This window comes from Dermacentor variabilis, chromosome 1 (genome assembly GCF_050947875.1).
Source record: "Dermacentor variabilis isolate Ectoservices chromosome 1, ASM5094787v1, whole genome shotgun sequence".
In the NCBI taxonomy this organism is placed as follows: Eukaryota; Metazoa; Arthropoda; class Arachnida; order Ixodida; family Ixodidae; genus Dermacentor; species Dermacentor variabilis.
Genome location: NC_134568.1, coordinates 168115989 through 168142488, shown reverse-complemented (window position 1 = coordinate 168142488; position 26500 = coordinate 168115989). Strand labels below are relative to the sequence as shown.

The window sequence follows — 26500 nt, the reverse complement described above, 5'->3', positions numbered from 1 at the left end:
GGCTGAAACAGCTTGCATATGCTTAATTTGAAAGACAAGATTGCCAGCACATTTCACTAGCCTTCCTTACTCGCTTCAGTGTCACTATATGGCTACTTTAGAGCTCCTTCGACGTGTTTTCAGCTATTTAAACTTTATTTATGCTTTAACACTGACACATGTGCATGGGCAAGTTAAAGCATAGCTGCGGCAACTGCGTATCTCCACTCCACAGATGGTGTGCTCAAGGGCGGTGTGACTCCCGGAATATATACTTTCTGAACCTTTCTGATGCGCTAACTTATAGTCCTACGCTTGATTTTTCGGCCCACCTGTGCTGCTGTTCATTGGGTATGTTCTTGCTTTGCATTGTCTCTACTTGTAGGTTGCGTGTTTCGTGTATTTAGTAGTTGTGTCAGTTGGCATTGACAGTCGTCGGACAGGCGAGGCCTGGTGCATGCTGTTTACTCGAAGGCAGCGTCTTGGACCTTGTTCAAAAACTCTGAAATGGACAAGAATAAGGGACGTGCAACGCTTGCTTTCCGAGTGCGCCTGTTCCTGAGGCGTGAGTAGAAGAAACCTCGATAGAAACAGATGCCTTCGTTGTAAGCTCTCGTTATGTCACATGAAATCCGCCAAGTATCCGACATTTCAAGAGGAGATTCAAGTCTTTCCATGCTGTGTTTTCGCCAGTTCGGTTGCTTGAATCGGCTGGGGAGTCGGGAAAGCTGGAATGAACGCGAGTGCGTGACACAGGGGCTCGCCTACCGCTGAGCAAAGCTTCTAGCGGCTTGACATGGAAACTGCGAAAAGCGCTTAGTCCCTCGCTTAATACTACGAAGACCTGAGCGAAAACATGACGCAGCAAAGTGAATGCCATTTTACCCTTGCATCCACGGCCCTCTTCTGTTTTCTTGCCGGGGTCTTTCGGCGGCTGGGTCACAATTGTGCTGCTGTAGAACGCTGAAAGCTAGATGAAAGGAGAGGGAGGTACCGCCGCGTTGCTGCCAACCTAAGTAAACCAGTATGACGGATATTCGTTGCTAGCAATTCGCCGAAAGTGACACAGCATCAGGGTCAGCGTATAGTCGCCGTGTCGCTGCTGTATTTTTCTTTTACTAAATTTTTATTCCGTATGTTTGATGACGGTTTCTTGTCGTTCGTTAGCCACAGTGAAATCCTATAACTTTTCTAATCGCCGGAAACTGACTGCTGTAATCGATTTCTCTTCTCCTCTTTCATACGTATTTTCCGCTGTGCACCGGAGCCTTTGGCCAGCTGTACTGTTTTCTTATACACTAAAAAATTCTTCAATGCATATTACGTGTGCCAATATCCTTGATAACTGCTATATGTACCGCGAAATTAACGATATTGATGAGCACATGATAATTTAACGCTGTGATATCATCATTGCGCTTATATCTTTCAATTATAAAATTCCTTCCTTAAACTATAGGTGCCACATAAATTACAGCGAAGCTGTATATGGCTAGGGTTCCGCGAATATTTCATGTCCGCCAACAAATCTTCATGTGGAAAAACTCAGCTCCCGAATTTGATGCAAAATCGCTTCATTCTGTGCAAAATCGTATATGTCTCATCACTTGGATATGCATTTTCAGTAGATTAGTTATCAACAGGCACCATTTTCAAGACCAGCAGACTCCCAGGAAGATAATTTTTTTTGCTTGCCTAAGGGGGTATGAGTCATACATTGTCTTACGTGACGGACAAATTTCTCTTTGGGTAGGATTACGAATGCTTACGCATTTAATAACAGAGGTGATACGAGAATGTGTGCGTACCTATCGTTACAATGATCACCGATCAAGACAATAAACGCATATCCAAGTAAGGAGACGCATAAGCTCTTGCATAGAAAGAAGCTAATGGTACGAACATGGTCCTACTAAGACTGCCGACTAAGACACACCGCTCAAGAAAATGTGTGTGTGTCTGTGTGCCGCCGATCAAAAGCGCCGATGAAAATAAAAGTATGTGCGCGCGCGTGTGTGTGTCTTTCTCCGGTATGACCGTGATCGTCACTCAAGACAACAATAATTTGCTCAAACCAGTGGCGTAGCCAGAAATTTCGTTCGGGGGGGGGGGGGGGGGGGCTCAGATTGCAGCTTGGCCTCCTCCTTAAGATGAAGCTTTAGCTCGGGTGCTCCTATCCAAATACATGTAGCAGATGAATTATTTTTTCTCGGCAACAACTGCACCAAATTTGACGAGGTTTGTTGCATTTAAAAGAAAAACTTAAATTATACTGACTCATGGTTGCAAATTTTTCATTTAAGTTGTCAATTCTTTATTAAAAATTGGCAAAACTCCCAAATTTTCAGAAAACGAAGTTTTTACGTTTAAAACTATGTAACTAAACAATGAAAAATAATATGAAATTTCCGTGAATCGCATCTAATGGTACATCTACAGCGGACAAAATTGATATGTTACAAATGAATCTCAAAAAATTTAGTATTAACGAAATACAGCTTTTGCAGAACCCTTGTACACCACGTAACCAATTCACGAAAGATACAAATTGGTATACCAAATTTGTCCGCTTTGACTATTATATTAGATGCAGTTTGAAGAACCACGACATCTGTTCTTGAAGCATAGCTATTAGTTTGTAAACGTCGTGCTTCTATTTTTTCGCAATTTCGATTTTTTCAAAATATTTTAAACAACATTCAGGCCCTAAATCGAAATTCCGCTTCCATCGGATACTAGAATTTAACTTTCTCTCTCAAATGCAACAAATTTCATTAAAAGCAATCCAATGGTTATCTCAGAAAAGCGTTTCTGCGTTTTACACATATTTCAATAGGCCGCGTCGGAGTTGGGCCCGAGCTAAAGCTTCGTCTTAAACAATTTGTCGAGGGTTCAAATACATGAATAATACCTGCATTGCCATTGCGAAAAATGCTGCAAACGAATTCTTGAACGCTACGCACTGTCAGTACATGTAATATATGTATTTTTTTTATAAAAAGATACACTCGTATGGGCCATAGATTATCCCCAATATAACTGATATCAATGCTTCCATGTTTTTTGTCTATTTATTAAGTAAAGAAAATATCACACGATCTTTAGAACTACATCATTTCGAAACCGGCAAAGCATGTCATGTGGCTGATATGAAATATGTAAAGGCCATGAAATGAACAGGTTGAGGACAAATATGTTAATGAAACTTTGTCATTCAAGAACCTTGTTTTCATTTTTGTACATATGCAACGGCCAGGGAAAAATCTCTATGACGCTGTCATTTATTCCGATGTATTACGCAGGAGCAGCTGTCACCGGTTGTGTATCGTGAGTAATTGCACCGAAATTATTGTCCCAACAGAGAGCACGTATATAAAGACGTTCTGCAACATATACGAGGGCGATTCAAATGAAATTGAGCCAATGCGAATATAAGACAAACGGGGTACCTTATTTAAAAGTAGTCTCCATGAGCATTTAGATATTTGTCCCATTCACTAACGAGTCGGCTGATTCCCGTCTCATAGAACTCCTTGTGTTGCTGCTTCAAAAAATCTGCAACTGACTCTTTTACGTCATCGTCTGACACGAATCTGTTTCCGTTGAGCTATTTTTCATTCGTTCCAAAATGTTGAAGTCGCAAGGCGACAGGTCTCAAGAGTACGGGGAATGTTGCAGCGTTTGCCACTTGAACTTTGCCAGTTTTGTATTAACCACATCAGCAAAGTGGGGACGGGCATTGTCGTGAAACCATTAAAAATTAATTACGATGTGTTACGTGCCAAAACCACTTTATGATTATGAGGCACGCCGTAGTTGAGGACTCCGGAAATTTCGACCACCTGGGGTTCTTTAACGTGCACCTAAATCTAAGTACACGGGTGTTATCGCCTTTCGCCCCCAACGAAATGCGGCCGCCGTGGCCGGGATTCGATTCCGCGACCTCGTGCACAACAGCCCAACACCATAGCCAGGTCGTGGAACAAGATGACCCATTCGCCACTTTTCCACGTCGTTTGCTCTTGGTTGCGACACGCAGACGATCCAGCGTTTCACAATATCGGAAACGAATAATAGCCTCTCCGGCTCTAGCAAATTCTATCAGTAATGGCTCCTGACGATCGAAAAAAAAGAAAGTCAACAACACTTTCCCGGCGGAAATGACGGTTTTGCTTTCTTTGGAGGTGGTGAATTCGAATATTTCCACTGTAAGCTTTGCCGTCGTATTTCAAGCTCGTAGTAGTGGCACCATGGTTCATCCCCGATCACAATTGCAGACAAGAAGTCATCGCCCTCATTGTGATACCGGATCAGATGAGTCAAGGCAGCGCAGAACCTTCTTCTGGCGGTGGTTCAAAATTCTCGGTATCCATTGCGCACACAAGAGCCGATAATCGAGATGTTCATGAATTATGGTGTGAACAGAAGCATGGCTGATGTTCGCACGCTCTGCCAGTTCATCGATGCTTATCCTTCGTTCTTGTCTCATCACCTCATCAACTTTTGCAATTTTGTTAAGGGTGATTTCACGATGGCTTTAGTCCCGTCTTGGATCGTCTTTGCAACTTTCACGTCCTCCTTTGAGCCGTTTGCTCCAACGCTTCACAGTGGCCAATGAAATGCGATGTTCAACGTACACGGCAGCCATACGGCGACTAATTTCTTTTTACGAAATACCTTCAGCAGTCATAACCTTCACGGCACCACGCTGTTCAACTTTTGGAGTTTCCAATATGTCACGCAGCCATGTTCAACCGAATGTATGAGAGCATTACAGAACCTTTATCCTCACACCTGCGTGTCACTTTTCTAAATGAGACATCCCTCTCTTCTACGCACATGCCTCGCAGATAATGAATCGAACCATTATTGCGCGGGGTGGGTTGGCTCACTTTCATTGGACTCGCCATCGTACATTAGAAATGCGAAGATACAGTGGAATATACAAATGCGAAGATACAGCTTGATAAAGGGCAAAAAAGTGTCACTGGAAACAAAGTTCGCTGCACGTATACACAAAACCTCGCAACAAGATATGTAAATATAGGTATAAGTCTGCAATAATTCTACGTATCTAAGCAAAAGGCCACTGTTATAACGTGTCAAACAAGGCAAATAAGCATGTTCCGCAATCACAGATTCAAAGATCACAGAATCCTAAGGCCCACCCACCCTCGTTCCACTTCCCCCGATGTATAGCGCACGGCGGAAGGCGGCGCGCTTGCTCCCCGCTTTTCTCCTTTGCGCACACAAGACTCAGCCACCATTGTCGGCTCACCCATTCCACCCCCCCCCCTACGCTTTCCCTCGCACGTACACCATGCGGCGCGATGTCACGATGTTATCACCCTTGGACGTTATCCGAAACATGAGGGGGACGGCAACGGCAGGAATCCGCCTGGAGTGTCCATATAATTGCTATCGCAATAATATAATAAGAGTATCCGGCAACCGAAGCGTCCCGTGGCCCATTACTTTCCGCGAAATAAGAAATAACAGAATCGAACTTTCACCATGCGACAATTCGCTGCGCCGCACCAATGTGATTTTTTCTTCCTTTTCAGGGGCGGCGCCACCGAAATGAACAAACGCATAGTATGTTGGCCACAATCGAATGCCTAATTTGTGCACCTAATGTGGTTACCTTAGGAATATCAAAGAAAACGTGAGACACTTGGTCCACCGAGAGCCAATACGCATATTTCTCGGTATCCTACACTAGCGAGACAAGACTTTCCGGAGAGGTTGCGCTCAAGCGAACGCGGTGCAATCCGTCGAGTCCCCACAGTGATGGCGGCGAGCGACCATTGTTTCTTCTTCTAGTCTGCTAGCCAGAAAGCGTCCAAACCTCTGGAAGGCGAAAATCCACTCGGTCAGAGTAAACCGAATGCGCACCGAAGTGCGCCGCGCGGTGGTCGGGGCAATACCAGAAAAACGCATGCGCTCTGGCTGGCTCTGGCAGCCCGCGGGTAGGGTAGCGAGAAAGAAAAATTGAAGAGGCTCAATGTGTCCTCGCAAATAAAAGTCAAAGTAGAAAAAAATAAATAAGAACGTGGTTACCTTGGCTGGCTTTAGTGTCTTGACATGTTTGCTTTGGCGTAGATGAAAAAAAAAATGTTATGTGACATGACGGCACAAATGAACCACCACAACGTTTCGTCTCATCGGACCACGCCGTGTGCTTTGTCAACTTGTCTGATAGTGGGCTGATTTCGCTTTTCTCGTTGCATGTTCCGATGTAAGATTTTAGAAAAGTCAATGAACCTTTGGTGTCAAATGTTTAAAACAACATTAAACCCACAAAGTTCTGCCATTGAAAATCTAAAGCCCAACTTTGGAAATGTCAATGCACCTTTCACATCAAAACTTTATGAGAACTTTATACTATGAAGTTTCAGAATTGACATCCATGCGCTCCATAGATTCCGCGGCCCCCGCGATATGCCGCGACGAACCCGCTCGCCATTAAAACGCCCTTGAAACTTTGTGCTCGAATGCGAATCCTTGCGTTATGTAACTCCAGGTGCATGGGCGTTGCCGCGAAATCCAGCCTGAGTTCGCAATGTTCGCGGTGAAATGTCTTTGCGAGCGTGAAAAAGACATTCTAGACAAAATCGAGAATGATTTCCGGCGCCGGGGGTTTCTTTGGTCGGCGGTGCATGGAAAGCACGAAAAAATTTCGGGGGGGGGGCGCTGAAGCCCCATATGCCGCCCCCCCCTGGCTACGCACCTGGCTCATACCTGTAATTCTGTGTCACCTCTATGTCGTGTGCTAAACAGCTTCGCTGGTAATCCAGCTTCACAGCAGTGGAATGGCGCGACAGCTTTTTTGTCGGCTAAACTTTATTTTATAAGTAGTTGGACGTTACTCTCACGCCATATCTGTCCTGATCGAGCGTCAAATCACCAGCGTTTGCGCCAACCCCTCCACATTATTGGAAATATTTCCACTGTCATTTACTTATAATACCGGCTAATGTATGCAAGTCGATTTCTCAGACATTTGTTTCTTCCAACTCCTATTCGCCTGCTGTGCAGTATGTGCCTTCATCACAAGTAGTTAGCTGATATTATCTATTCAGAACAAACATGCTCGGTGTATGTCCGGTAATTACAAGTACTACAGCTCAACCATAACGAAATTCAATATGATATTTCAATTCTTCCGTTAAGCACCCATCGTAGACATTATCATTGTTTCACAAATACATCCGCAGCACCAGAACATCCCCGCTAACCGTAGTAATCCCAGCTTGCACAAATCGAAGCCTCCATAATCGCCGCTAGTAGAAGTGAATACACTAAAGCCAGCGTTCAACTTATCCAGGCTTCCACGTACCATCAGCTTATGGGACAACCTGCATGATAATACCATCACTGAACCAAACAAAAGAACAAAGGAAAGTTATGCCAGTATTTTAACGCGTATTTTTTTTTCAGTTTTGGTGGAGGCCTGTTGAAAGGTCTCGCCTTTTCAGATCTTTTCAGAGGTTGCTTTTTGCATTTTATCAGGAGAATTGAAGTTGGGTTCAGAGCTAACCATTCACTCAAGCGTCTCTGCATAGTGCACTTCTCCGATGCGAATAAGTACGGCAGGCACTCTACTTCCCTTGTTTCCAACTAACCCTCGTGAGACATGGCAGCATTTCAAGAACAAAGTGGTTCCAACAGGTCTCGCTCCTTACTTCCCGAGACAGCCGTATTTTTCATCGAGAGCTCCTGATGCGCACGCTATGTGCAAAATCGTTGCACAGCAGCGGAACGGTGCTAGAAGCATTGAACCAAGCGCACAGGAGTGCAATCCGCCATTTTCCGGCTACGTGGAGCAGTGGGCTTCTCGTGCCTGCAGGGTGCGCTGACTAGATACGACCATGTGCATAAAAAAGAATGGTAGTTCCTTGGAAAGGTTGAACTGACGAACGCCAACACTCACTCGTGGACATTCATGGAATGCATCAACGCAGTCTTCCCAGACAAATTTATTCAGTTGGGGAATGCAGCGCAAGGAAGACAGGGCCAAAGACAATATCGAAGACTAGGCCCTTGTCCCTGCCTTCCTTGCGCTGCGTTCTTCGACTAACTACGAACGAACTCGCCCAAATCAAAGCCCAGACACATATAGTTTACTTTCCTGATGAGATGCCACGGCTGCACGCTCGCTTATTCATCGCCAGAGCCTTCGACAGTCTATGCTTATTTTTTCCCGCAGGGAAACAAGCAGGAAATAGTAGAGATAGTAGAAGAAAGAGGTCAAAGGGTAGCGGGAAGGAGGAAGGGAAACAGAGATCAGGACGACGTGCCGTAGTCAGACCATGACTGCGTGCTGACTTGAACAGTACCAATTTTTGTTTTTACTGTTCACTTTGCTCCAGACGTTGCTAAATGCATGCACCTATATTCTTTTTTTTTCATTTCGGTTTGCTTTCCTGTTCTGCTGGAAGGGAAAGAGCGCAATGCTCTGCATTACTCTAGGTTTAGCGCATACACGTGAGCTATTTGTCTTAAATTAAAAACTGTTTGCTCTTTGTATGCAGATACTTCATGTTGCTGGCATCTCTTAGTTTCCTGTGACATATGAGTACCCGCCGTGGTTGCTTAGTGGCTGTGGTATTGGGCTGCTAAGCACGAGGTCGCGGGATCAAATCGCGGCCATGGCGGTCGCATTCCGATGGGGGCGAAATGCGAGAAGACCCGTGTACTTAGATTTAGGTGCACGTTAAAGAACCCCAGGTGGTCCAAATTTTTGGAGTCCCCCAATACGGCGTGCCTCATAATCAGAAAGTGGTTTGGCACGTAAAACCCGATAATTTATTCCCATTTCTTTAACCTGCGAGTCTTGTTTATCGTATTCAAATGGTCATAAACGCTTTCAGTCCTTAGTCAATTTTTGTTTTTGCCCATCTTCGTATCTCTCTGACACGTTGCATCACTTAAAGGCAGATCCATGTAACTGAACCAGATGCACGTCTGAGTTCCCTCTCTCTGGAGGAGAAAAGGAAGTGTAAGCGATGACCCATATTTCAAAGTAAATTTTTTACAGTCTTTGAAAAGTCTGTTGCATTTTGTTGCGATCGTTTTAGCCTCAGGGATAGTTATTTAAAAAGAAGCATGAGCAGACGGCGTACATATTAGGATGGCGAGTATGCGAGTATGCGAGTATGAAAGAGCATCACGTGGGTTAGTTAGGGAGTATACGAATGGCCGCATAAAATGTAAACGAAATTTTCTGCAGAAACGTGACTAAAATAGGAAAGAAAGGTGAGCGAAAGGTTTTAATTGCTTATGTGTTTGTGTTTCGTAATATTTACAATGTGTTTATCGAAAATTTGTTTCGATATCATGTTAATTGCGGCAGATCCGTTTTATCTTGTAGTTCTAGTCAAACAAATAAAATATATTGGTAATCTGTTTGCACTATTTTCCTGTATAACACAGAAACTTCCTTCTACAAATATTTGTAGTGCAGTGTTACACCTAGTTAATTTCTTTTTTTCCCAATTCTTTCTAATAAAAAGAAAAAAAAACGGGGTCGAATTCACGCAGCTTTTTTGTGAGTGCGGGCCGAAGCTTTTTTCAGGCCATCAAAATTTTTTAGGAAAATTTGCGCCTTGACTCTCGAAGCAGTATTATGGGTTGATGCTGCCTGGGACATGGAATTTTTCTTTACCGTTCTGTTTGCGTGGTACCGACCGGAACTTAGTGAACAAAGCAGGTGGACTCGTGGGGTATGACATGCTGCTGCGAGGCGTATAATGCATTTTAGCCGCACCAAAGCGCTCGTAACGGAAAGCATTTATTCTGTGACACTGTAGCCGCAGGAGGACTCTGCGTATAAAATATGCTGAGATGCCAGCGCTTCTCAATGAACCAATAATGAACTGAGCTAGTAAAGTAATTAGGATGCTAGAAAGAAGAACATAGGCTTTGCCCAAATGACTGAAAATGTTTTCCCATTTGATTTGTTCGGGCTCTGAACCAGTGACTAAAACGGCAGAAAGTGGACATCTTTTTTGTTTCCCTCATGTGGATGTAGTCTCTGCCGTCAATATGTGATCCTTCGTCTTGGGGAAATCGGCACTAGAACTTCTACGTTGGCGAATGGGCAGCACACCGGAGCTGCCATCCTGCGGCAATGTGCAGTCGACGCAGGTGGTGATAAGGAAGGGGACTGCTTTGCACAATAATAATAAAAACAAAAAGTAACTACGGCGAAATCGACAAGTGAACTCAACATTCCCGATATTCCTTCTACGTGGCCTCGTGTCAACACGGAAGCCGAAAATTTGTGACCCAGCCTTTTAGCCGCTTCGAGCCTCCGCTATGACGGACCGCTCTACGCGTGCCGACCCCCTCTCTGCTGCTGCCCCATGGGTTTTGCGTCGGCGAAAGAGGGACTCGAGCGTCGATAAGTTTTATGTTCTCGGTCAACGATGGGATAGCGCGCTCAGGCCGGGTCGCCAGCCGTACGTGACAAATGCTCCTCGGTGCCCACCCTGTCCGCCAGAGGAACAAATGGCACTCGGGGCGCCGTGCGTGTGGTGCCCTTTCCCCCTAATTGCCTTTCTTTTTCTTTTGGGGGGGGGGAGATAGCAGCTGGGTCCGGATTCACCGGCCCCTGCTTGGCCTCCGTGTTTTGTCTTGTCCGATTCCTCCGTCTCTTTTTTCTTTATCACTGCCATACATTTGTCTTCCCGCTCATGAAGACTAAAGTCTCACGTTCACCTGTCACTCGCTCTCTCGCCGTCGAGCCATGTTCTGGCCGTGGCAGTATGCACCTGTGGCATCAAAGTAAAGATGACGGACACTCGGAGAGACCCTTCGTCATTGTGCCACAGCTGGAGCATCAAAATTGATTACAAGGCACCCGCGGTGGCGCTATTTTCTGGATTGGAATTTATACTGTCTGGGGCGTATTGAGTGTCGGGTTAAGCACGTTGGTTAACCACGACAACGGGAAAGGAATTAGGATGTTGAATTTCGTAGACGTGTTTCTGCCGTTACTCCAGAAATTCGGTTGTGATGCTGGAGGATTAAATCGTGTTTGCTAAATACGCAATGTACTAGAATTTTTTTTTACTGTTCTCACCTCACTTCTTTGGTACAGGCTGTACTAGATAACACTGACAAATGAAAAAAAAAACGAATAATAACACGGAACGCGAAAACAATATACGAAACGTAGAGAACAGTGCACGCGCCATGCTTTAAAATTCATTATATCAAATCAATGCTATATATTTTGTCCTTAGCGCCGGTATGTTGCTTCCCCCCCCACCCCCTAATTCTGACAACTAAGCGCTACTCAATCATTATGATGCTTTCTCCCGACGCAGTGTATCAACATTTACGGCGCTTTGATGTTCAGTATTCTGGTAATCATCAGTACTTATTAACACTGGTGGCAGCTCCACTTACATGAACATAAAACGCGAAAGCAAGGGTAAAGAAAGACTCTTGTCGTAAAATATCGGTGCACGGTAAAGAAACCCAAGCGATTAAAAGCAATCGGACGCCTTACAGGAGCATTTTTGTTATCCCAATACCATTTCCAAAAATCAATCAATCGATCAATCAATCAATCAATCAATCAATCAATCAATCAATCAATCAATCAACCCGTTCGTCTTCGTTTTGTGCCTTCAGTTTCCGGAGTTGCATACACTTCAGCCGTCTACATTTTTTTCTCTAACTTAACGGAATCAAATGGGGATCTTCGCACAGCATTTATAAATGCTCGGATCACATTCAATTGTACATATTGCAGTTTCATAATCAATTGTACATATTGCCCCCAAAGTATTAATAGCTTCATATAAAGAACCTTGCAGCCTACGGACATGCGAAACACGATCTGCGCGCTAGTCTACAATGTTTCTTAGTCACATTGGTCTCTTTCCTAGAACGGATACTACAGAGCGAGTGCAGTAGCGAAATTCTACGCGAGGGTGTTATTGAAAGACGAAAGCTGTAATTCTGTTCTTCTCCCATTTTAAACAGTACGCACTACCAATGACAGCGGTGAACTCGGGTAGCATCTTCGGGCCATTATTACGCGCTAGCATCTTCAAGCGTCCCCATATCTATGCATGTATCCTTAAGATCTCTGCAGAGTGTTTCCTTCAACCAATCATGGTAGACAGCGGCCTTTCGCACATACCGTTACAATATTTAAAGATTTGAGATAGAAGAAAGAAAGAGAAAATGCAGGGATGTTAACCAGAGAAGGGAGACTCGGAATTCTACACAACAGGAAAACAAAGATGACAAAAAATAGGCGTCCTGCGTACAAACCCTTTTCTATAAAAATTACTGCCTCAATGCTACTCCACAGTCCCTATTTACGGTGCACCTCAGGTGGTAGACCGGGCCGTTAATATAACGAGTGCATTTTAAATTGGGAGGAGGTTTTATCGGGTGACCTAGCATCTGGTACAATTCCTGCCTTTTATTTTTGAAAGAAATGAGTGCATAGGTACAAATTAGAAATCGACATTCGTTGGTGCTTTAACTTGCTAGCAACGCCGAACTCGAAACGATCAGTTGTTCCCTATTAGCGTATACCAAAAAGAAACTTTTGTTAATAACGTTGCGTCATCGGGGTGGTAAACGAAAACTTCACTTGAGAAACAGGCCATGGCATGCGAACGTGAACGTTATAAGTACACGACCGTAGGAGCAAGTCACAGCTTGCCGCCAATTGCGTGCTCTGGCCCCGCATACTTACATAGTGATCGAAGCGCTTCTACCACGTGTGACTTGCGATGTTGAGTGGAAAGAACGCGCAAGTAAGGATAATGACAGCGCTTGCAGTAGCTCATATTTCAGCCCTCCGTATGATATTCAAAGCTAATGACATTGATATTGTAGGTCGTTCCCATGAAACACAATAATGCTCCTCACTTCACGAATGAACCAGTACTACGCAAAATTAATTTTTTCTCTTTTAAGTTGACCTTGCGCGAGAAACTTATATTGTGCATGTACAAAATGACTCCTAGCAAAGGGAAAAAAATGTCAAGCATGCGCAGTGCTTTATAAGGATACCGAACTGCACGCACGTTTAATTTCGGCACAGCAGAGAATGCAATACCTTAGAAATGCCTGAAATTCCGGTACTTTATTGAAGGTTCGCCATGTGAAATGCGGTCTCTGTGGCTTTTATTGCAGTCAAACGATTCTCTTTTTTTTTCTTTTTTACAAAGTTCAGTATAGTGGCATTAGCTTGGCTCATGTGACGCTGATATTGAAAGCAGAGTTGGTTAGCAGCACATCCGACGGAACTCTATAGGCCACATGCGCGAATATGTGTTCGCTGTGCCACGGCGCATCTTTTCATCCCGGCCCCTGTGTAAAGGGCCGCCAATGGAAATATTCGCCTTTGTTCTCGATTTGTGGTCTACAGTGCAACGCTGGGTAAATCGTGCGTCGCTGGACGTCGGTGGGAGCATCAGCACTGTCGCTAACGCGCGGCAGAAGTTGGAACGAGTTCATGCGCGAATATATTTACTTCCCTGGACATTGGCTTAAATAGGATTTGTGCTGCCGGCGAACAAATTATCCGCGCTTGAGGACACCCTTTTCAGCTGACTGTGGCTGCTGTATGCGCACGTGTACGCGCTCACAGGTAACATCTGTTGCAAGAAAGTTGTGGTTGCGCGAAAGTTTTGGCTTATTTAGGGCAATTAATTCCTCACTGTGAAAAGTGACCATTAGTCAGCTTTCACGGTTGATTCCAATATTTCTCAGCGGCCTCGAGGTGGAAATATTACATCGATATTAATTTTACGAGATGTTGGTGACTCCTTCTCTGGCACATATATATATTTATATATATATATATATATATATATATATATATATATATATATATATATATATATATATATATATATATATATATATATATATATATATATATATATATATATATGTATTGCTATCATGGGGCATCATAAAAGGAAATAAAAAATTGAGTATTCTGTATCAGGGACGTCGCCATGGTGATGTTTTTTGCGTGATGCAGAGGGTGTATGAGAACTACGGCACATACATGACTTAACCAAATGCAGAAGTTACATTTATTTACGCATTAGAAAAACTCACACACCTAACTTACGTTACAGATAGTGGGGGTCTTACGGCCCAATTTTACAGTACTGTTTGCTCCCCATTCGTAGTGGGCCTATTTGTTTTGCAAAGGTCTTTGAGCACTAGCGTAAAGGAATGATCCCTATATTGGCGGCGCCAGAGACTACCCTCAGCCGCTCAAGCCCAAAGCAGTAGCAGATGGCTCGGGCTTCTGCACTTCTTTACCAACGGAAATGGACACGTTCCACCATGGCCGAAGAAAAGGTCAGGGGTTTGTATTGCTGCCTGAGCCTCTTAACCCCATTCTAGGACTTTAGGTGTTGAACTAGGGGCGCAAAAGCGGAACGAGCGAAAAGTTTCTGGAACAAATTGCATACTTGTAGACATTTCTCCTGATGAGAGTAGTTTGAGTTTGATAAATTATACCTACAATGGCATAGTGAGCTCTCTCAAACACGGCCACACCCGGTCGGATCGGCAAAGCTAGTGTCGAGCGATGCCTCTCTGAAAGCATATAGTGAGAGCCTAATTTAGCTCCAATTGCGCCGTGCGCGCTGCCACAACGGCGCAACCTGTGCATGCGATACATACGTGGTAGAGAAATGACTTGTTTCTTCTACACTGCGATACACATGGAAGAATGTTGTTCTTGGATTATCGCTGGCAAGCATGATTGTTGCAGAGGTTGAAGCGCTTCAGTGTACTCCTAGACAAGTGCGCAGTGCCTGGCCCTGTAAGCTCTCTATTGAGCGAACATTGGACTTGCACGCAACGATGAACACTGGCAGGCTGCAGCATAGTAATCCCAGAAATAACGCCCCATAGCACCGAGCATACAGATATCCCCCTAACTTCCAACACATTAATTTCAGAACATGCGCAATCAATAGTATCTTCTTCAGATATGCACAATGGAGATTCCGCGAAGTGCTATTATCGATTATTATACCCCAAAATCAATGAGTTCTTTCATACTTGAAAGTCTGTCCGTTAATGGAGACTGGGTATAGCGTCATAGGTTTGTGTGTGAACGCAATCGACGTGAACTTTTCGATGGATACCATCAAGCCTCGAGTTTGATTGCCAGACAATGCCAACGTTGTCGCCTGCTGCAGTCAAGAACGCACTTAAAGGGTAGTAGGGGTAGCAGCAGCAGAAGTCCAAAGGGAAACGTCATCTACATATGTCCTTAAGTGTACCGTCTTTGGTGAAACATCACCCAGACCAATGAGGGTCACATTGAACAATGTGGGGCTTAATACTCCTCTCTGAGGCACGCCGCAGTACGGGTAACGTTGTTTGGCCCTCACAAGGACATCGATTTACATTTTCTGAGGATCTCACCACTCATTAAGACTGTATTCCACCAGACATTCATCCCCCTTGTGAAATCTCCACCAGCTAGCTACAGCTGCGCCTTACTATTCCCGTGATAACTAGGTAGACCCGGTAGACCAAGAACAGTTTTAAAGCAAACAACGCTGCTGTTATTGAATGAGACATACGGGGACCGGTTGCACATCAGAACTGATGGGTTGGTCTCGTCCACCAGCTAAACAGGTGCCGTTATCATTCTGGCTACGCCAGTCACAATGAAATGTTAATTTTCTCGTTTAACAACACCTACAGTGGCAGAGCTTTCTGACTTGCGCGCTACTATACAATACATCCTAAAATAGTTATCTCGCAAATGGGTCATACATGCTTTTCAGTATGTATGAAAGGCATTCTTTCAGTTTGCAGTTTGCCTTACTCCACAGGACTCATGAGCAAATGGTACAGGAGATAAGATATGATCACCATCAAGCTCCAGAGAAAGAACAAGACATAATAGTTTAGTGCCTCCTATAACTACCGGTATCACTTGTGATGACTTTGCCGACGAGGCTTCCTGATCCGCCCATGAAGGAACTCGCACGGTTCCGATACTACCGTCGAAAACTCACACTGCAAGGATCCATAATTTTCTGACTCCGACTATCGCGCATATTTATTGGTGGCCTCCTAGTTCTCGAAAATGTCGCCTACATAAGCGTGATCTTTCCTTAAAGCTGCCACTACCATCCCGAATTCTCCGCTCCAGTGCAAGGTTGTTATGCCGCCTCTGGATAGAGAAGGCATTCACAAAAGCTTACTCCTTCCGCATTGGAATGGCTCAAACACCTACGGGCGACTGCTGTGGGACTGTAGAAAGTACTGACACGTCTTGTGATTTTGTTCCCGTTATGACGGGCAGCACCGTCTCCTCCGGACCGCATTAAACCGACTGCACGGAAGAACATTTCGAGAAGCCAAGATTCTTGAACTACGGCCGTGCGCGTCCCTGGTGCAGAAGGAACGAGGACGTTGCGCTTGTACTGGAAGTCGTCAGCTCTCTGTGACAATTTATAGACTTGGTGCGCACCTTTAAGTGTGCGATCAACAAGTGCTCTATCTGTCTCTCTTCCTTTCTCACTGTATTTTCGTCCCTTTATCCCATCCCCCAGTGCAGGGTAATAAACTGTACGTGCGGCTGGTTACTCTCATTTCCTCATCTTGTTTTTCATTCTCTTCTGTAAGGTTGCTGAAACAGCTTTACTCTACAGAATGTCATCGTTCACAGAAAAATGTGAAGGAACAAAGTTTCCTAAATTAGGTATTAGAAAAAAAATATTGTGGACACAGGTTAAAATTTCTCACCTAGAAAGAGCGTGAGAATTTCGCACAGGAATGTTTTATAGATTTCGCGAAATAATTTTTTTTACTGTAACACACTTTACGTCTGCACGAGCTAAATTTTATGGCAACATCCTCAACAACATGAGTACCGTATTTGGCGAATCCTCACAGCATGGCGAATGGCGAATCCTCACAGCATAATGAGTACCGTATTTGCTCACTGTATTTTAGCAATGGCCGACACAGTGTATCCTTGGATAATCACGGTTCTTCTGTGAAATAAACGTTTCCCGCATTGCACAGAGTAGTATATTTACTAATCCTGAAGAACCATTGCGTCGCCCTGGTCTTAAAGTAACAGTCGATCAGTGTTAAGGGCATAAGAACTAGCCTTCCAAAACTTATTGACTACCCAACACTGAGAAAATCAAAATATTGTATCTAGAGCAACAACGAATTTCTTGGGGAGAGAGATTGCGTAGTGTGCGGCCTCCACATTAGTTAACAAGCTAAATGGTGCGCTGGTAGTCGTTAAAATTGTGGAATGTATGCTCCAAGCGGCTGAAAGGCGATGCATCTGGTGGTAGGATCGTCATCAGCCTAATTTTATGTCCACTGCAGGGTGAAGGCCTCTCCTTGCGATCTCCAATTACCCATGTCTACAGCTAGCTGATTCCAACTTGCGCCTGCAAGTTTCTGAATTTTATCACTCCATCTAGGTTTTGCCGTTGTCGACTGCGCTTCCCTTCCCATGGCATCCATTCTGTAACTCTAATGCTCAACCGGGTATCTACCCTACGCATTTCATAGCCTGCCCAGCTCCATTTTTTTCTTAGTGTGATCTAGAATTTCGGCTATTCCCGTTTGCTCTTCGATCTACACCGCTCTCTTTCTTCTTCTTAAAATTACGCCTAACATTTTTTGTTCCATCGCTCTCTGCGCGGTCGTTGTTCTCGAGCTTCTTCGTTAATCTCCAAGTTTCTGCCCCATGTGTTAGCACCGGAAGAATGCAAGGACTGTACACTTTCCTTCCAATGACAGTGGTAAGCTCCCAGTCAGGATTTGGTAATGCCTGCCGTATGCACTCCAGCCCATTGTTATCCTTCTGAAAACTTCATTCTCGGGATCAGTGTCCCCTGTGAGTAACTGCCCTAGATAAACGCATTGCTGTACAGACGCTAGAGGCTGACTGACGATCCTCGATTCTTGTTCCCTTGGAAGGCTACTGAACATTATCTTTGTCATCTGCATAGTAATCTTCAAGCCTTGTGTTATACTTTCTCGGTTAATATCCTCAATCATTTGTTCTAATTCGTTCCCAGTGTTGCTGAATAGGACAATGTCACCTGCAAACCGAATATTTCTGAGATATTCCCCACTGATTCTCACTCCCCAGCCTTCCCAGTCTAATAGCTTGAATACTTCTACTAAGCACGTAGTGAATATCATTCGACAGATTGTGTCTCCTTGCCTGACCTCTTTCTTGATAGGTGGTGGCGTGGAGGGGTGCTAGAATACCGGGATTCTAATCTTAAGATCGTAAGTTCGAATCCTCCTCCAATGCACTGCATTTTCAGGCTTGGAATGGCGCCTGACACGGGTAAAAATTGCCGAGAACCAGTGGGGCTATTCTAGTCCAGGTGCTTCCAAATTAGAAATGCCTACTAAGCTTCAACGAACGCACTCCGTCACCAGAACAACTGGTCTTTCTGGTGTAGTATTCGGTCACTACCTCCCTAATTGACTCTTGCAAGTAGGCCATGGCCCTGAGTCCACAGCGGCTGCGGAGCACCTTACGAAAGCGGTGGTCAGACCTGCGACGAGGCAGAGGGTGCTAAGAATCTCTGGATTCGAACAGGCCGCCACAGGAAACTGAACCTAGCAACGTTTAAAACGCAAACCCTTAAGAGTGAGGCTAGCTTAGCAGGGCTCTTTGTGGAATTATCATACATTATCTGGGATATTATTGGCCTTAGCGAGGTTAGAACTGGTGAGGCTTATAAAGTGTTTAGCAACGACCGCCTCCTCACCTCCGAAGGTCCTCTAGATAAGAGAGAATACAGGATAGGACCTCTAATCCATAAGGACAAAGTGGGCAAAATTGATGAATTCTACAGCATTACTGATAAGATATCAGTCGTCGTGATAAAACTGAATAGGAGGAATACACTAAAGGTAGTGCAAGCCTACGCTCTAACTTCCAGTAACGATGATAAGGAAATAAAACAGTTTTGTGAAGATGTTGAATTAGCGATGAGAAAGGTCCAAACTCAGTATACTCTATTCATGGAGACTTCAATGCAAAAGCGGGGGAAAAGGAGGCTCGGGAACAAGCTATTGGCAACTATGGCATCGATTCTCGGAACACTAGAGAAGAGTTGTTGGTAGAATTCGCGGAAGAAAATTGGTTGCGAATAAGGAATACCTTCTTCAGGAAGCGTAGCAACAGTAAGTCGACCTGCAAAAGCCACAAATTAAGAAACCAAAAATGGAATAGAGTTCATGCTGTCTGCCGATCCCACCATAGTGCCGGACGTAGAAGTGTTAGGTAGGGTAAAGGCGCAGTGACGATAGGTTAGTGAGGTCTAAGATTTGTCTTAATTTTAAGACACAAAGAGCAAAATTAGTCAAGAAGAAATAGGCCAAGCTAGACACAGTAAAGTTCAAAGCAGACGAATTCAGGCTGGTGCTAGCAAACAAATATACAGCTTTAGAACAGGAAGATGACGATAGCATCGATGTAATGAATGGAACTGTATTTATGCTGATTTCAGAAGCCGCAATTCAAGTGGGAGGTAAGGCACCAAGGCACCCAGTAGGTAAGCTCTCCCAAGTTACAAATGGCCTAATAAACATACGAAAAAGGATGAAAGTGTATAACTCCAGAGAGCCGATAGATTTCGCTTCAAAACTGATTAACAAGAAGAAAGCAAGGGATATTCGAAATTGTACTGAGGGAAAGATTGAGGAAGGAGGAAAAGATGGCCGTAGCATGAAATCAGGGGGAAATTGGCATAGGACAAGACAAGATGTACGGACAGAAAGAAAAGCATGGTAATGTCATGAGCAGTTTTGAGGATACCTTCAAAGCGCGAGAATAATTATTTCCTGACCTGTACAACAACCAAAGCAGCCACGCTGCCTTCATCGAAGTACAGATGAATAGGATGCTGATGAGGCCTAAAGAGGATGAAGTTAGAAGTGCCTTGTAAGTGATGACCCGGGGAAAAGCGGCAAGCGAAGACGGAATAACAGTAGATTTAGTCAAAGATGGAGGAGATATGTTTGAAACGGCTGCGGCCCTTTATGCGGAATGCCTCATGAGTTGAAGTGTACCAGAGAGTTGGAAGAATGCCAACGTTATTCTAATCCGTAAGAAGGGAGGCGTTAAAGAATTGAAGAATTATAGGCCCATTACACTGATTTCAGTATTGTATGGAATATTCAGTAAGATAATTTCCAATAGAATCAGTGCATTACTTGACTTCATTCAACCAAGCGAACAGGCTGGCTTCTAGAACGGATACTCTATAATGGATCACATGCATGTCATCATTAAGGTAATCGAGAAATCTGCGGAGTATAATCAACCTCTCTACATGGCCTTCATAAATTATGATAAGGCATTTGATACCAGAAGTCATATAGTCATCGCATAACCAAGGAGTACAGGAAACATACGTGAATATCTTGGGAAATATGTAGAAGGATTCTTCCGTTACCTTGGTTCTCCACAAGGAAAGTAGAAAGTTACCTATCAAGAAAGGGTGGTAGAATATTCCCGAACAATCACAATCGTTGCAGCTATCCGAGCACATTGTGGATGGCAAGATCAGTCCCAAGCATTGGATTTTGTATACTCTCTCGGGCGCATATGTTGATCTTGTGTCCATACCTGTGATTACGTCAGTGCGTGTTTCTTTGCGGACGTTGCGCTCTGCCTAGTTGGCCATTCTTATTCTTCCTTCGCCCTTTCTCCTTCCTAAAGTTCCTAAAGTGTAGGATAGCAAACCGTCACAACGACTTTGTACCTTGCTTTGCTTTTGCTTAATGCACTGCACACACGAGATTAAAAACGTTAGGTATAACTAGCACCAACCATATGCTTGGGACATGCACACCGATACTACAGCGTGTAAATTGTCGAGTAGTAAGTTCGTGATACCCAAATCCCGATTCGTTATCCGCGAATATTAGATTTCGCTTTACAATTTAGTTTTCCATATGAAGTATACATGACTTTTTTCTCGTCCGGGAAAATGCCTCATATATTTATATGGATAAACTTTCTTGATCAACTTTAGAAGTAAGAGAATGAGACCTAAGCGATAACATTTACAGCTAACATCTAAATATCATATTCAGCTAATGCGCTCAAGCAGAAGTTTATCAATTAACAATGTGAGATACTATAAGTGTTGCCAATGTCTGTGCATTTAAAAGCTGCAACGCGACGCTGCGATGTTTTAGCTTTACTGGGAAATCTGATTTACATACGAGTGTGGATGATACAAGAAGACGGAAAGCTTTTCGTTACCTCCTGATAACACAAATTATGAAAAGCAAAAGTCACCTTACGAATTAGGAAAGTTAACTTACTTCTACGAGCATTAGTGGTTGAAGAATTGGCTTGCTTGCAGCTTAATATTTTTTTTCATTAGCACATTTTCTTTGTACTTTGATTCTGTATGCGTTCGATTGAACCGATCCGTGCATGTCCTTATGTTTTATGAGTGATCGAGTGTATATGTTATTAGATGCACTAAATGTGTATATTCTGCTATATAATGTGTATATACTGTGACATTCGACTACCCCAATTAGACAGTCCACTTTTTAAACAACTCAATAAAACAACGTTCAATTTAGCTTCCTTGAGATAATTGTTGATGTGTTTTACTGCACTTATGGCGTTTACAATTATCCTGCAGCTGGTGAGCGCGGTTGGTGAGCCGACATATCCCTTTCTGAGCGATGACAACAAGCAGCTATCTCCTGCAAAGCAATTTCCACTCATTGAAAATTCAAACTGGGAGGTATAGCGTACCAAAGCTGCATAGAGGATCGTGAGGGACGCCATAGTGGAGGGCTCCTGATTAATTTCCACCGCGTGGTGTTCTAGAACAAGCGCTTGCGCGATCCGCGCTTGCTAAAAGGGGGCCGCCGCAGCTTCGTGTTCAGCAGAAAAAGGTAGTCGAAGCGGGTACAGGTCATTTGAATATAGATGCATCACCTATTAGGGAGTCTGCGAATTTGTTGTCTCAATTTGGGCAAAGTGTTTTCTATTGGTCCGATGTTACCAGGCTTGCATCCCTTCGAATTAATCTGTGCAGCGTTGTAGTATTACAGTCAGCTATACTTTAAACAATACAAAGTTCTACGTGGACCGTGGACCGGGTGACGTGCTGTCTCTTCTGTTTCATTGCTCTCACTGCCATGGTGCACTTGGTTCTCAGCTATAATTCTCATTGGTTCTTAGTTATACGTTGCTCAGTTGACCAGACATCCTGTTCTGAACAGCATTAACTGTATAAAAATTTAAACATGCTTCTAATAAAATAAAAAAATGTAAGCAAGGCCACTATCCACAAAATGCTCTTACACTAGATATGGCCGTAATAGAAAATTGCAGAAAATCCTGATGTGAGACATATCAGCAACGAAGGCGGCCAGCCAATGACAAAGAGCACTTACGGACGAGATGCTTTGTGAATTCAGGCACCGATTCTATGGCACTTTTATAGTTTTCTTCACTTAGGGATGAAAAAATATAGATATATTCCGTATTCCATTCGATATTCGAAATTTGTTTTTCTCCAATATTCGCATTCACATTGTAAACTTCATATTCCATCAGACTTAATTATCAAGCAGTATACGGTGAGATTCCTTCAGGGACCGTATATTGCGTTAGATATGTTCGTAAGAAAAACAATTCAGCCAATCTGAGTTCTTGACATATTACTAGCAAATGCGGCAAGCCAATGTCCGATACCACTTGCAGACGAAGAGCTTTGCGAACTCAGCCCCAGGGGTGCTACGCAGAATCCCCGAGTTTCTCGCTGGCCTTGGTTTGCTTGACGGCAATCAGTGATCGGCGATAGTGTGGAACGCATGAAAGCAGCAGACAACATGTTGAGATAAAGTCACGTGTGTCAACACGACCGTACCCTGCGCACGCACTTCCTCGTTTAAAACACCGAAGACTGGTCAATATTACACGCCAGCGCCAGTTATAATTATCAACGCTATATAGCCATATCGCAATACCGTGACTTTCCCGTTATCTATATATGCACATTCGGAGCAAGCCCCTTGCCACGCCTCTCTTGGGCGCGCCGCGGGCGTGTCTCCCCTTTCGGGCTTTATCTGTCTATCCACCGTCGAATACGATCTGTGCAGACGTGGCGCATTCTCACGCCAACCCTTCCCTTCTTTTCGAATACGTTAAAAGATAACATTTTTTCTATACCTTCTTTCAACAGGTAAAACACTGGGTGGAACGATAAACAAATGAAAGAAGACACCAACAGTCTGACCATGTAACTCCATTTCTTTCCGGCCGCCCATGAGGTAACGCCCAATTGATGTTAACCCAAGAATGAATCATGAAAAGCCAACGAAATTGGAGGCGTGCCGAGAGTTGAATGTTATGTCATGATACCGTTGCCTCATTCATCTGAGACCACCACCAGATCTCGCGGAGATCCCGGAGCTCGCCAAACTAGGGCCTTCCGGCATACTACCCTATAGGTGCGCGAAGACGTTGCCGCATAGTGTCAATTCTCCCCTAGAGCTCTGTGTTGCTGCTTAATAAAACATACGGAACAATGCCCTATACATAATCGCAGTTGAAACTCTGCTGTTGAAAATGCACAGTCGTGACTCGCCCTCCATGCTCGACGTCTTCAGCTGTGGCGCGTTCTTTGACAGTTTTGGTGTCTCTCGAGTCAGACCCCATGAGGCGGCTTTTGATCTTCGTCCAAGGCGAAGTCGTTCAAAGTCAGCACGTGCATCACGATTGCTTATCCGCGTTTAGCCCGCGTGAGCGTTCCTTTCTTCCCGCGCCTTCCCTTTCCGGCAGTGTGATTATATGTGTTAATTTGGACGAAACATTAAACTCGTCTTCCATCGCCGTCATCTGGAGTAGCATTTCAGGCGCGCGGCCCGGCAAGAAGCTTCAGCTCGAACAAAACAGTGTCTCTCTGCATTTCAAAGCACTCATCAAAAATGACGCCATCCGAAAGCTCGCCCCCCGCTGTTCGACAACCGTTTCATTCTATTCAAATTGCAAGTGCATATGTCCAGTGCTGCTCGAACCGTGCTTTCAGCTCGCATTGTTTATTTGCGCGCCGGTCTTAATTCCGCGTTATTTTCCAAACATATGCAAAGTCGACCCGCTAGCTATCAGTTCTTGTAAGCCCCGGTTCTACAGAAAGAACAATCCGCCCGCTTTTGAACCTGTTACGAACGGCAAAGCGGCACGTACATGACGAGAAAAGAGTTTCCATTAAAACAATGCCAGTAGTTCAGTCCTTGCATTTATATTATTTCACTCGCGCTGTCGACACGTTTCTACAGTTGTTTTGCATTTCACTCCTTCTAAACGATTGCGAGTTCGCGCCAGGCATTCGCGATGAAAAACCCCTTGTTTTGCAAGCAAGGTTAAGCAGCAATTCTTTGCCACTCTCCCAAAATCGTTTTATGTGCAGCAGCGGGCCAAGATGGTTTGAGAAATTATGCCATGCACACAACGTGGGCTTTGACGGAGCGGAAGAACGAGCGCTTCCCAATCTGCACGACGAGGTAATCGCTGCAGACTCACGCGCGTGGCAATCAAGAAGGTATTGGCAGCTTTCGTGCCGGAGAGCGATTAGTGAACTGGAATACTTTCTCGACATTACTTGCTGCGTTATCAAACGCCGAACCACGCAAACGTAATCAATATTTTTCTCGTAAACACCAATTTACCACCGCATGATGATTGCCACTTGCGTTTCTATGCTTAAGTTTCGGCGCTGTGCTGCCTTAGAAAGGAATTAAAGTGAGCTTTCAAGAATATAACCCAAATGTAAAAGAAACAAACTCTCGCTGCGTGCACGGTATAATGCTAGCAACAGTAACATCGGCATGTTCGATTTAATTAAGGAAGTATGAAGAAATAAAGAGAAGCACTGAAGTATCAGAGGACCATGCAAGCAGCTGCTTCACATTAATTTTTGCTCGTACTTCTGATTTTCAAGGATGAATATTTGCCATTACAGTGGACCTTACAAAGGCTTACAGAGCCCACTCTGATAACATTCACAGACGTCTACATATGATTGACCCAGACGGTAAATTCTGTTTGCCCCCGAAGCTTACACGGAGCAAAACATCATTGCTACACAGGATTCGGCTCGGCGTTGCTTTCACCCGTCGCTACGCACACCTCATCGGCCAATCGAACAGCCCTGATTGTGTACACTGCCAGATGCCCGAAACACTGCAACACGTACTGTGCGACTGCCCAGCATATATGCTGGAGCGAAGGACGTTAGACAGTTTCTTAGCCAGTGTTGGCAGGCAACTACTGTCGGAGGAAGCTATCCTCGGCCCATGGCCTGACACTGCAATTTCGATGCGTGCAACAAAAGTATTGTTGGAGTTTCTGCAGGACACCAAGCTCGACGAGCGGCTCTAGCGAGGCAACTGTCTCATGTATATAAGCACTCACCACTTCTCTTATCATCATCATTCATTCCAATACTTTCACTCCCCTTCCCTCTTCCCCAGTGCAGAGTAGCAGACTAGAGCGCACTAGCTCAGGTCGACCTCTCTGTCTTTCCTATCAATAAATTCTATTCGTTCATTCGTTACGTTTTAAGTATATGCCTCTACAGCAGCTTGACAAAGACTCTGTTCTGATGTCCATGTGTAAAAAATTAAAAAAAAAATATAACACAGTGGCATTAAAATGGTCCACTCGGCTGCGTCACATCAGCTAAGCAGATGCGAGTTGTCTTCTTCATGTGATAAAAGCACTGAAGGTCCATGCAAAGTAACGGCGATAAGCCTGCAGGCGACGTTAGTTAATGAAAACAATTGAAGCGAGCGCTCGTTAGCGGCACTCAGCACTGAACTGGAAAACAGAGTATTGGTAAATGAAGTTCGATGAGTGCGAAATAACTTCCTCCGTTTTTGCGCTTTCAGAGTGTTTGTTCATTTATTGTAGTTTTCTGTGCAGCTGATGCGTAATTACCACCGTTTATGCAGGGATGAGGGGAAATAGTGTGGGCGTATTATATTCGCAATATAAACGGAATGTTGTTGATCAGCCACGACAGATGTGAATAGGCATACTGAAATAGCCTGCTGTCCTAAAATCACCTATAAAAAGTGAACGCCCTCAAGCACGAAATCTGGGGGCATCTCGTGCCTGATATCAAGATCACATTTGCAACGCGTCGGCGAGCAAACTCTACCGGCTTATGTCTGCTGATTTATCTTCGATCGCTTATTATACTTCGGGGCATCTGAGGCAACCACATTACTCCGCTCATCATATTCACCGTATACACTGACCGGCCCGCTTCGTGCTCTGCCTGTTTAACTCTATCTTTCATCGTCAACTGCTGCATCACACAACAAAAACTACCAATTTGCTAGTATCAGACAGCACAAGGTGCGCCGTGTGAGCAGTTTGCCTTCCATTGCCCCCCAAATATACGCACGTACGCTACCAGAATGGCCTTGCGCCCGTTATGAACCCAGCATAGACTGTGACAGACGCGGT

The 26500-nt window shown here is 44.3% G+C and overlaps 1 long non-coding RNA gene across 1 annotated transcript; it reads left to right on the top strand.

Annotated features, from left to right (window-relative positions):
* The first annotated feature begins 240 nt into the window (after positions 1-240).
* Positions 241-23555, top strand: LOC142572466 (uncharacterized). The gene is made up of 3 exons (XR_012826088.1): positions 241-330; positions 19500-19544; positions 23211-23555. It is a non-coding gene; the product is annotated as an uncharacterized LOC142572466 (long non-coding RNA).
* Positions 23556-26500: the final 2945 nt, after the last annotated feature.